At 42.2% G+C, this 13,286-nt stretch overlaps 1 protein-coding gene and 1 pseudogene across 12 annotated transcripts in view; one reads left to right on the forward strand and one right to left on the reverse strand.

Annotated features, from left to right (window-relative positions):
• The window catches only part of NFIX (nuclear factor I X), a 328,284-nt gene that overhangs the window by 250,411 nt on the left and 64,587 nt on the right, over window positions 1–13,286 (forward strand). The window lies entirely within an intron of this gene.
• Window positions 1,928–2,046, reverse strand: LOC133375826 (5S ribosomal RNA; annotated as a pseudogene).

Raw genomic sequence — 13,286 nt, forward strand, 5'->3', positions numbered from 1 at the left:
AAGCACGGGTTCCCAAACTGTGGTCCATGAACCAGCAGTGGTCTGTGAGTTTCATTCAGGTGCTCCATGGCATGTCTGCATTAAATATTCATATTGTTTTTTATTGTATTTTAATTGCTTCCTTTATTTCTTGTATTTTATTTTATTGTACTACCGTTTGAATTCTATGAAATGCAAATTTTAAATACAATAAAAGCAGCAATGAAAATACAAATAAAAACCATACAGCATCTATCACAACGATAGTTGCTACAACAGGCAGAAAAGTCATGAAGTGTCCACCAAGCCCATCAGCAATTTTCATGTGGTCCATGAGAAAAAAAGTTTGGGAACCACTGAAATAAAGAATCCAAGTTCTGATAGTAACAGCAAAGTTGTTTCCCTTTCCCAACAGATAAGACCCTGGTGGGCACCCTATGCCAAAAGAACTGAGACAGTGACAAGCATTTAGATAATGGGAGATTATTATTGGAGATGATTTTAATGTGGTTCTGAATCTCCAAATTGATAGAAGAAATGAACAAGATAAAATCACTCCAGCCCTTTCACAAAACATTCAAGAAGCTTTGAACTTCTCAGATTGGTTCATGTCTGGAAATATGTTAATAGAGAGGAAAAAAGTTTTACTTTCTGTTCTATATCTTATAATAACTCTCATTATTGATAGGCTTTTGGGGTTTTTTTGAAAAATTTCAGCAAGTTTCTTGCTCACAATGTATTGCAACCCCCCCTAAAATAATTTCAGATCATGCACATATTTGGGAAGTTCTGCAGTTTTCACAACTTTGCAGTCAGTATTGAAATTAGAATTGTTCTGATGTCCCCTGCCCAATCAGATCTCATCAAGCCTAAACTTCATGACAGTACCTGCCTGCTAGTGGGCTATGCTAGAGGTCCCTCTCTCTGTTCTCTGTTGAGTAAAACATCACTGCCAGCTTCATTGCATCACTAGAACTTTCAGCATGTTTGCAAAACTATTAGTGAGCCATACAGATTGACAGACTGGCCAAAGATGCTAGAATATTTTATTTATTTATTTATTATTTGTTTACCCTGCCCTTCCTCCCAGCAGGAGCCCAGGGCAGCACCAGGGCAGAATACCACCAAGCGCTGCCATCTTTGCATAATGTTGTACACATGGTCAGGCATGCACATAAGCTTTTATGGTGTTGAATCCATAGTGTCTGCATTGCCCAAAAGTTCATTTTTGTTGTATAGACTTGTATTGCTATGGGGGGTTGTCATGGGGAGCACCTGCACTTCAGAATTTACCACTACATCACTGCTCAGAAGTAAGCCCCATTGAGTCTAATGGAATTTACTTACAGGTAAGTGTACACAGGATAGCAGTCTATATTAGTAGCATTCTGTCAACCATTATTACTCTCCCTGTTTAATATATATATATATATACATATTGGATTGAATTCAGTGTTTAAAATATATGTATATGTTGGCAGCGGTGTATCACTTCTTGTGCCCAGCAGGATAGAGCAATTTGAAAAGGATACCCACACACAGGCCGTTAATTGTTAAGAGTCTTTTACTGACAGGATTTCGTATAGGAACGGTTACAATACAGATTCAAATACTTTCCTTTACTCTCCTAACACCCCCACACCTTGTAGTTTCTTTTTCAAGGCTTTATGGACTGGGTTTGCTCTGTGCCAGCTGCAGCCTCTGCTGTGAGCTGTCCTTGAGCTGCTGCACACCTTAACCCTTTACTAGTCTTTCATTTCTGGCTTTCTGGAAAACTAGACAGATAGACTCCTCAGCAACCTACAGTATATATATTGGATTGTATTCAATGAAGTCCTACTCATCGTTGATTACGACTTACGGCGACCCTATGAATCTTTTTTGGATATATTCATAGGGTTTTCGTGGTAAGAGGTATTCAGAAGTGGTTTACCATTGCCTTCCTCTAAGCCTACGGCACCCGGTATTCCCTGACAGTCTCCCATCCAAGTACTAACCAGGCCTGACGCTGCTTAGCTTACGAAATCAGACGAGATCAGGCGTGTTCGGGGTAGTATGGCCATAGCCTACTCATAGTAGACCTACTGAAATTAACAAACCTAAGTTAGTCATATCTATTAACTTTAATGGGTTTTCTGTGAGTAAGGCTAGCATTAAATACCATCCTATTTATTTATTTTTAATATAACCATTAGAGTTACTGTAAAGGTGGTGGGGCTGTATAATAAATAATAAATATTTTTTTATTTATTAGTCGCCCATCTGTCCGAGTTAAAGAAATCATTCTTTCTGAAACTGGAATGTGGCCAGTCTAGAATCTTTGTGTAGGAGCATTTGCTTTTGTCTGTGGGTAGGTGTGCAAGAGAGAGGAGTTGTGAGGTGGGGAGGCATGTGGTTGGCTGAATTGTTGGTGAGGAGGAGAGGAGCTTGGCTACAGAGTTCAGAGGATCCCAAAGATCCAAAAAACACAGTCTGGTAATACCTTTACTATGACTAATAAAAATGTTGCAAAGTGGTGAGCAAGGTTTTGAGTTCTCCGGAACTTCTCATTAAGTTGGATGTTAATAAAAACAGAGGGAAGGAGGGAGAAAAATGTTTTCTTGTTCCAAAATCTGCAGCCTTAAAATGGAATGCAGGCAAATTGATGCAGACATCACTGGATTAGCTGCACTAGGTACAGGTCAGATTGCACTAGGTACAGGATGGCTGCTGGGTCAAAGAAAACAATGATGTCCACCACAACCCATTTTCAAAACATAAAATCTGTCAGTTACTCAGTTCTGTCCCCACTCCATCCAACCCTAATTGAAACACACAAGTCTTTTTTGAGATCAAAGTAGCTGGAGATTTCACAAAGCACATAGTTATTACATCAGGGTGTTAACATGGTGATCTTTCTCTGAGACCCCCACCTTTACCCTTCCTGCTTGTTTTCATCCTTGTTCCCTTGGGTTTATTTATTTATGAACAGTTTATTTATTTATTACATTTATACCCCGCCTTTCTTTTCATGATTGAAACCCACAGCGGCTTACATATGGTTCCAAGGCGGTCTCCCATCCAGGCACTGACCAGACCTGACCCTGCAGCAGGGAGCTGGCCTTATGTGCCTTCAGACCATAGCTTGGGACCAGTTATTCTTGAAAGTTATTCTTGAAAGGCTGTCATCATAGGTCCTCCTCTAGATGGAGCAGAAAATCTTTGTTGTGGAGCTTCCTGAGTTAAGTGAGAGGATTATGAGGATTGTGAAAGGATCATCTGCTGTTTCCGGCCTAAGAGGGCAAGTTGAGCTTCCAGGAGGGTTAACTGTGTCAGTGTAGAGACCTTAGTCTGTGCCTTGTCCACTTACTGAAGCCTCTAATATGGCACAGGTAACACTTCTGGAAGCTCAGCTCACCCTTAGGCCAGACACAGAGGATGATTTGTTCTCAATCCCCTGCCATTTAACATGGAAAGCTCCATCTAAAGGAGACGTATAACCTATAGCCATTCAGGAATAACTGTGCTTTTTTAGGAATTGATCAGTCCCAGAGTGTGTAGTCACAAGCAAAAATTATTAACATGCCCAGCCACCTGGGCATATATAGCAGGACACAATGGACCTTACCCCATCCCCAACCATAGCTCTTTCCTGTGTCACTGACAAGCAGTCAAACTCTGTGTTCACCAAGGGGAAGACAACAGCCCCAACCACACTGTTCCCTACCTCTTGCATACTTAGTCCAGTGAGGGCAGAAGAGATCTGGGAGGTGGGCAGAAGGTTGATCCCGGAGGGAGGAAAGGTAGGGTTACCACCTCAAAGGGGCCTTTTCTTGTTGTAGCCCTTTTCTTGTTGGGCAGGGTGAACTGACAGTTGATGCTGGGAGGTACTGAGAGCTCAGATCTGCAAGCCACAAAACATTGTGAGGTAATAACTCTACAGAGCCAACCCCAGAAACCCCACTAGAACCAATCCAAAGAGGGGATTGGGGCTTTCTGCCTCAAGGGGAGAATGAGTCACTATTTTGCCTCAAGGATTCAATGGCATACCAGAAATTTAGATTTGCACAATTAAAAGTAGGTTAAGGTGCTCTGCTGCTCTAACACAACAAATCCAGTTTTTTTAAAAGCTGACTTTTTGCAGTTAGGAAAGTGATGGGGAAATGCACTGAAAGGTGTAGGATGAACAAATGATTAAATGGAAGGCATATAAGTACCTCACAGGCAAATTAGGATGAATGCTCATTGTCATATAACTGCTGTACAAACAAATCAGAATGAATAACCCAATAAAGACCAGACACAAGCCTATCTCTGCATAAGCTTTGTGGAAGCAAATCAGGATGAATGATCAATAAACAGGTTGCTTGGAAGAGCTCTGAAGCAACTTTTGTTGGAAGTAGGGCAAGTGGGGCAACTCGTGTTTGGGTTGTTTGTATTCCAGAAGGAAGATAGTTAGGGTCCTCCAGCTGGTTAGGCTTGCCTACCTTTACCTGTGCTGTTCTCTACCTAACTTCCTTTCATTGTAAACTGATATGCTCAGGGAAGCTGACCTGCCCCTCCTTCCTTTGTCTTCGTCTTCGACTGTCCGAGGAGAGAGGAGACATCTCTGTCTTTGCTCTCTCTCCTGAGGCATGAGGGCAATACCCAAGCCAGGGCACTGAGCCTCCAACTTAGTTAGTTAGTTAGAACTAGGTATGCCTTTCCTATCTACTATGTATTTCTATAGAATCATAAAATAGTAGAGTTGGAAGGGGCCTATAAGGCCATCAAGTCCAACCCCCTGCTCAATGCAGGAATCCAAATCAAAGCATTCCCGACAGATGGCTGTCCAGCTGCCTCTTGAATGCCTCCAGTGTCGGAGAGCGCACTACCTCTATAAGTAAAGTAGCTTATGGGTTATGGGTCCAGTAAGCTAAATTGAATTGCAAGTTGTGCCTGAAAGCTTAAAAGGCTAAGTACTTTGTGTGATTTACAAAAGAGATCAAAAGGAGACTTTAGGTTAGAGAAAGAAAAGCAGAACAAAAGGTAGGAAACCATGGCTGAAGAATCAACACTTAAGACAAGCATCCCAAGGCTGGAGAAGGACAATTATTCGATTTGGAATCTTCAAATGGCAGCACTTTTGGAAGGGGAGGATCTGCATTGAGTCCTGACAGATCCTCAGCGGTGGATAAAGCAGCCACTGCCTCCTGAAAGCGTACGCATGCCAAAGTGAAGTCTCTTGTTTTCTGCTTTATCAGATGCGGTGCTAAATGTTTGCATGGACTGTAGGAATGCTAAAGAAATATGGGGAAAGCTTGAAAAAGTGTATGAGAGAAAAATCTAAAAATCATGTGATGTTTCTCTATAAGTTGCTGTACATGCTGAGACAATCTGACAGAGGATCTGGATCCACATCTGGATCCACATCTGGAGAGATTTACAGGTCTGCTCCGAGAATTAGAAATATGCGGGAGATCTTTAGATGAATATTTGAAAAAAGTCATACTCCTGGCCTCTCTAAATGAACACCATTATATCACGGCTTACATACTTCGACAGATCAGAATTTGGATCATATTATGGCATATCTGAAAGATCAGGACTATAAAGAGAGACAGGAACAAGCTCTGTCTGAAAAAACAAATTTTACTGTGGGCAGAAACAGCAACCAAAGACAGGATAGAGAGATGAGTTATGCCCCGAAGCCACCGCAGGGCACAGATAAACAAAGGAAGAATTGCTTCAAAAGCAAATATGCTAATTACCTTCAAAGAGACTGTCCTAGAAGAGACAGAGGAGAAAGAGTTGCTTTTAAACAGAAGCAAGCTGAAAGAAAACCAAATAGCCAAACTGAAGTGAAGCATTCCAGTTACCATGTATCTGATGGAAAGAGTAATGATTATAAAACCAGATTTTTAATCAACAGTGGGGCTACTGCACATTTGATAAATAATAAAATTTTGGTTATTAACTTTAGTCCCCATACATGGAATGTAACTATAGCATCAAGAGATGTTTTCTTTTCAGAAGGAATAGGCACCGTGGAGCTACTTTTCAAAACACCAGAGAGTGTCAGAGAGCTAGAACTGGAAAACTGCCTATTTGTTCCAGCATTTAAAGATGATTTCATAGGTGCCACTAAAATAATGGAACTTGGAGGTGAACTGCGTTTATATGACAAAATTTGCCAAGTTTTAGATGAAGGAGAAGTATGTTGTACTGCAAAATTGAAAAATGGACTTTTGCATTTGGAATGTTTTGAAACTATGCATGCAAATACAGCCAAAGAAACCTGTGATTCTGGATGTCTACATGTTTGGCATAGAAGAATGGGACATGCCAGCTTTGCCAGAATCAATGTTCTAGAGAAGGAAAATTTGGCTAGAGGCATTAAAATTGGACAATGTAAATCCACAGCAAAATGTGAACTTTGTATAAAGGCAAAAAGTGTGAAACCAAATTTTCCTAAGAAAAGTGAAAGGAAAACTACAAAACCTCTAGAATTAATTCACTAATACGCAAAAAACCTTGCGGTTTAAGAATGTACCTATAGCCCACAGATATTTCTACCAAACTTTAAAAAGCAGGGAAATTGGGCAGCTATAGTGAATGCACCAGGGGAGCAGGAGACGTGGCCTCCTCTCTGAGATATTGTACTGCCCTACAAAGTTGTCAAAATGCAAACACAATTTGGGTTGGTCTTTCACAGTCCAATCCACTTGCTGTGTAGCTTGGAAGAATTTAGTAACATGTGCCTCTGAGCATATGGTGAGTGGTGGCAACACCTGCCATCTCCAAAGATGGAGAATTATATTTTTGTATGTTTGTTGGTGTTCTTCTTACTTTGCTTCTTTCCTGCGTTACTAATGTTTCTACCGAGAATCTAAACCAGAAAATTTTCCCCCTCCTTATTCATCCTAGAAATCTGTGTCAAATGTATTTTTATTAATTTCAAAGCCTTTTTATTGGTCATTGTCATGTGATGGTGAAGACAGCCTTTTGTGTTTTATATTGGAGGTTATGTTCTATTTCTATTTTGGGTGCATTAACAGTTGAATCTGAAACTGCAGTTTGATGTAAAATCAGACTGATCACAGTATGTTGCTACTTCAGCAATGACTCTAGCTGTTGGAAAAAAGAGGATGCATGTTTTCAGCCTGCTATGTTTAAACCACGTTATTTAAGTCAAGGTGTTCACGATCAATTAAAACATAGAGCACACCTAGAATTTTGCTAGAATGTATTTCACCTTCCACTGTCTTATCTTGTGCAAATTGTGATACTTCTGAGGTCCACTGGAGACTATTTTGCAGAAGTCAGTGCCATTATTCCACAATTATGTTTGGAGTTTTTTTAGTATAAATTTTGCAGTGTTGCTGTACTTCACATATTCATAGAAACAAAAGCAAAAGAAAATGATTTCCTATAGGAAACTTCACTAAAATTGCAAAGTAAATCAGACATATTTAAAGTGACCATCTGAACTATATCAACTGTCTTAATAATGTTGCTTCCTCCCGGCTAAAACAAGATCAGCACAGGACATATCTTCTTTCTATTATTTGGGCTGATTGCAGGTGTTGCCACCACTCACCATATGCTCAGAGGCACATGTTACCAAATTCTTCCAAGCTACACAGCAAGTGGATTGGACTGTGAAAGACCAACCCAAATTGTGTTTGCATTTTGACAACTTTATAGGGCAGTCCAATATCTCAGAGAGGAGTTCAGGTCTCCTGCTCCCCTGGTGCATTCACTATAGCTGCCCAATTTCCCTGCTTTTTAAAGTTTGGTAGAAATATCTGTGGGCTATAGGTACATTCTTAAACCGCAAGGTTTTTTGCGTATTAGTGAATTTCCTTGCTTTTTAATCTGAGAGGTAAGAAATGGGATCCTGCGCAAGTTTGCTGAGAATGGATGGATCATTTGCATGCTTATTGAGTTCAATGGGATTTACTCCCCTGCAATCATGCTTAGGATAGGTGAAACTGACCACAGGGGATGGGGAAGGGAGGAGGGGGAGGAGGGAGAGGAGGGAGGCGTGGAAAGGCAGAGGGGAGGACTGGGATGGGAGCAGGCAGGAGGGGGAGGGGAGAAGGACAGATGTGGTCGTTTGCATGTTTATTGAGTTCAGTGGGATTTACTCCCGTGCAATCATGCTTAGGATAGGAAAAAATGACCGGGGGGGGGAGGGATGGAGTGGGCAGGGGAGGCGGAAGAAGGAAGAGGGGAGGGGAGGAGGAACGGAGAGGAAAGGGGAAGGAGGGAAAAGGTAGGTCTGATCATTTGTATGATTATTGAGTTGAATCGGATATACTCCTATGCAATCATGATTAGGATAGGTAAAACTGACCAGGCTCGGCCTGGCAACCAAGATGTCTTCTGTATCTTTCAAAGTTGGGCAGGGGGAAGGGAGAATTCTCCCTTGTGTTTTTTCCCATTACATTGTTGCAAGAACACCGGCACTTGGCTGACTTTCTCTTCTCCTAAAGATACAGGATCCGTCTCAGGCCCTGAACCTGGCAACTCTACCTCCCACCTAAATTTAAAACAAAGCTGTCCCTGGCCACATCCATACCAGGCCTCTATTACACTTTGGACAATCATTATTTATTTATCTATATATTTAGTGTATTTATATACCACCCCATAGCCGAAGCTCTCTGGGCGGTTTACAATAACTAAAAACATTAAAAACAAATATACAAATTTAAAAACACATCTTTTAAAAACAATTTAAAAGAATTTATCATGGCTTCTCTCAAAGCCATGGCTTCTCTCAAAGAAACCTGGGAAGTGTAGTTAGTGAAGGGTGCTGAGAGTTGCTAGGAGACGCCCTGTTCCTCTCACAGACCTTCAATCAGAGTGGCTGACTGTTAACCATTCTCTCAGGGGAATAGGAGTCTCCTCCTAGTACCCTTCACAAACTACACTTCCCAGGATTCTTTGAGGGAAGCCATGACTGTCTCAAGTGAAATCAAGTCTGCTGTGGGTGTGGTCCTCTGATTAGCCAAGCCCAGCAGCTGGGAGGCTTTTAGAACACTGACAGTTGGTCCTTACTGAGCATGCCCCGCGTTATAATAGGCTTCCAGCCAAAATTTCTTAAATTAATTAAAAACCAACCAGGCATTTTTTTTAACTTTTAAAGTGCAGTAGACGAAGGTCAGAGTATGGAGCAAGGTCAGTATTAGGATTACAGGTACTCTGTGAACATGGCTGATTTTTAATGAATTTCGACAGATTATGAGAACTCTGGCAGAAAAAAGTCCAAAAGGGCTCTGAGTTTTTCTCTCTTTTTAGACTTTGAACTCTCAATTCTCTCTGACTGTTTTGCCATGAAAATTGACAGGGTTGTTAAGCAAGCGTTTCTGAGTTCAGAACTATAAGTTTTGTAAGGTTTTGCTTTGAAATGAGCTTATGGGAAGCATCAGAATGGCATGTGGGGGTATTTTCCATTTAACATTGCGGAATGTGAAAAATCCATGCTGGCTATAGTATACAGCCACTCTCGTGGCTGTATAATTCACACTGACCTTTGTGGACCCATTAAAACGCCATCACAGGGCAGAAATTTATACATGCTCACTTTCATAGATAATTACTTGAGGTATACTAAAATGTACCTACTGAGAGAGATAATTCAAGTACTTCAAAAACTGAGGGACTATGTCAGAATTGTATCCAACAAATTTGGCAGAAAGCCACAGATCATAAGATCTGACAATGGAGAAGAATTTGTGTCCAAGGCTATGCAAGACTTCCTACGTGAGGAAGGCATAGAGCACCAGACTACTGTTGTTTATACTCCATAACAAAATGGGGTCACAGAACACATGGAGGCATTCAAGAGGCAGCTGGACAGCCATCTGTTGGGAATGCTTTGATTTGGATTCCTGCATTGTGCAGGGGGTTGGACTTGATGGCCTTATAGGCCCCTTCCAACTCTACTATTCTATGATTCTATGAACACTTGTACTGGACTCTTGGACAGATTATTCATTCCTTGATGGAAGATGCACAATTACCAGAGAAGTACTGGGGGGAAGCAGCAGTTATTTCCACCTATCTGCAGAACCAACTTCCGGCAGCTGCAACCAACAAAACACCTTTCGATCTATGGCATGATCGGACACCAAGTGTGTCTCACCTTCATGTATTTGGCTACAAGGCCTTTGTGCACAGCCCGAAACAAAAGAGGTCAAAATTTGACAACACTGCCAAGGAAGGGATACCGAGTAATAGATCCCAAAACTGGCGAAGTTGGAGTATACAAAGCTGTTTACTTAGATGAAGGAAAGTGTGCACACCAACCAGAAGGGGCAGCACACCAAAGAGATGACAGCGAAATGGAAGAAGAAACTGAGCTATTCTTCTACCACAGAAGGGATCACAGTAATATACCAGCAGAGGAAGATGAGGAGTCTGAGCCAGAAGGGCCAGCCAAAGCGCCAGCACCCAGACGCTCTGAACTCACCAACAAAGGTGTACCACCAGACAGATTTCCTTACCTCGTAGAGCCAGAAATTTGAAAAGAGACAGAAGCCGTACCCAAACCTGAACCTTAGAGGTGGAGGCAGGCAGCCAAGGAAGAGCTGGAAGATCTACACAACACAAGAATAAAGCTTGGACACTGACCAAGCTTCCTCAAGGAAGAAAAGCTGTAGGCTGCAAGAGGATATTCAAGAAAGTCAGATGCTGAAGGAAAGTTGAGAGATACAAGACAAGCCATTGGAAAACTTCTGATATCAGCACTGTTACCAGGCCAGATGTGGCAGCAGCAGTGGGATACCTATGCGGAAAAACCACCTCACCAACCAAGAAGGACTGGGAAGCAATCAAGAGAGTGATGAGATATCTGAAGGGCACCGCAACCATGAAACTGAAGTTAGCAGCTACCCGAGATCCAAAACTGATGGGATATGCAGATGCTGATTGGGGTGAAGACACTACAGATCGAAAATCCTCCAGTGGAAACATCTTCTACTATGAAGATACAGTGATCAGCTGGGCAAGTAAGAATCAAGAGATTGTAGCACTCTCTTCCACAGACACAGAGTATGTGTCAGCTTCTGAAGCAAATAGACAGTTGACATGGCTACGTGAACTGTTCAAGGATTTAGGCATCTCTGTACCTGGGCCTGTTGTGATGCATGAAGACAACCAAGGATGCATCAGATACATGGAGTCACAAGGGGTCAGTGTAGAGATACCTACTGCAGATACTCAAGATGGAGTATTGTCCAACAGAAGACATGACTGCACTCCTCTGACAAACACGTTGGACAAAGTCAGATGCTGCAAGCTGTAACAGAAGATGAACCTTGTGGGCTGAACCAAACATTCATTGAGAAGGGGTGTTGGAAGTGGGGCAAGAGCAACTCCTGTTTGGGTTCTTTTGTTTATATTCCAGAAGGAAGATATAGTGTCCTCCAGCTGACTAGGCTTGCCTACCTTTACCTGTGCTGTTCTCTACCTAACTTCCTTCCATTGTAAACTGATATGCTCAGGGAAGATTATGTGCTCCTCCTTCCCTTGTCTTCTTCGACTGTCCGAGGAGAGAGGAGACATTTTTGTCGTTGCTCTCCCTCCTGAGCCATGAGGGCAATACCCAAGCCTGGCATTGCGCCTCCAACTTAGTAAAGCGGAACTCCATTGACTTTAATGAGGCGTGTTGCGCGAAAATGACAAAACAATGCTGCAAAATGCCGCAAAAGTGGCTTTAAAAGAGGGGAGGAAACCATCGCATTAGTGGAGCGCCGGTAGCAGAGCGCCGGTAAGCGGGGCCCTACTGTACTAGGAAAACAAGGAGGTCATGAATGAATGAACCATAGATTTGGAGAGCATGAGGAATCATCAGTGACAAAAGCTGGACCAGGGAAATGTTTGAGATCCCAGAATGTACCAGTGGGCAATGGCTCATCATCTTTCTCCATCCACCCATCCAATATTTTGGGAGGCAACTGCTATATTTAAGCTTGTTTGTCCATCCTATCCTGCTTCACCTGTTCAGCATGCTGACTGAGCTATGTTGGAGGGCTGTAGAGTCCAATGACATGAAATCCTCTTTTTCATTTAGCCCAGATTTGTTTATTTTATTTATATCCCAACTTTCTTCAAATGAACTCAAGGAAGCACACCTTGATGCCTTAATGAGGCAGGTTATCCCTGCTCCATTTCATCCTCATAACAATGTGAGGTAGGTTAGGCTGAGGGATAGTGACTGGCTGAAAGTCATCCAGTGAGATTTATGGCTGAGTGGGGATTTGAACTGAGATCCAGCTATCTCCCTGTTTGGTTATTGTTAGGGGCCTGATGTGGCAAACCCAGCATATCTATAAAAAAAAAAAACTGACCAGCAGGAATTGTGACTTTGTGGCAGAGTAGATATTATTATGGGATAGATTATTATGGAATTCAGTCACCTTTTGTCCCTTTAGTTCACAGCCTTGGGGTACTCCTGGATTTATTGCTGAACCTCAACGCCCAAATTATGGTATTGGCCAGAATGCTTCCTACCAGCTTTACCTGGTAAGAATGTTCCACCCATTCCTTTCTTTTGGACCTAGTGCCCATCATTCATGCCTTCTTCATATATTTAATGCTAATGAATGCTCTCTGTATGGGGCTACTCCTGGTGACATTGATTAACTTAAGCAGGTGTAGAATGTGGCCTTCAGATAGGATTATTCACTGGGAGTATATTAAGTCAAAGATCCAACATCTACTCTCTCTCCATATTGCTTTCAGGATTGATTTAAAGATATTAAATGGCTTCTGTGCCCAATTCAAGATGCTACCATTTAAACCCCTAATAGCCTATAAGGTGCTGAGCAACTTTGGTAATGAGGCCCAGACACCTTGCTCCTTATATTGCCAGGGGAGCTTCTGAGCAGAGGGAATTGTTGGCCCAAACTGCCCATTCTAAGGTGTAGAGCTTGGAAAAGTTACTTTTTTGAACTATAACTCTCATCAGCCCAATCCAGTGGCCGTGCTGGCTGGGGCTGATGGGAGTTGTAGTTCAAAAAAGTAACTTTCCCAAGCTCTGCAGCTTTCAGTCCAGCGAGGATCAGGCGACCTGAAGAGCCTGTGGTATCCTATCTGGCTGTATTTAACTTCTGGCTTAGTTAGGCCTGTCTCCTTAGCCTGAGGAACTTGCCTGCACAATGTAGTTTAGAGTCTCAAAAAATGAAAGCTAACCAGTTGTTACGGCAGATCCTTGAGAATGAGCCGGCTGACTGAAGGTACAAAGCATGGAACTAGCAGGAATCTAAAAGCCACTAGGCCCAGGGGTATAAGGCATGCCTAAAGGAAGAGGCTGCCATAGGGGGCAGTCCAGAAGGATT

This window comes from Rhineura floridana, chromosome 1, assembly GCF_030035675.1.
Source record: "Rhineura floridana isolate rRhiFlo1 chromosome 1, rRhiFlo1.hap2, whole genome shotgun sequence".
NCBI classification, from domain to species: Eukaryota; Metazoa; Chordata; class Lepidosauria; order Squamata; family Rhineuridae; genus Rhineura; species Rhineura floridana.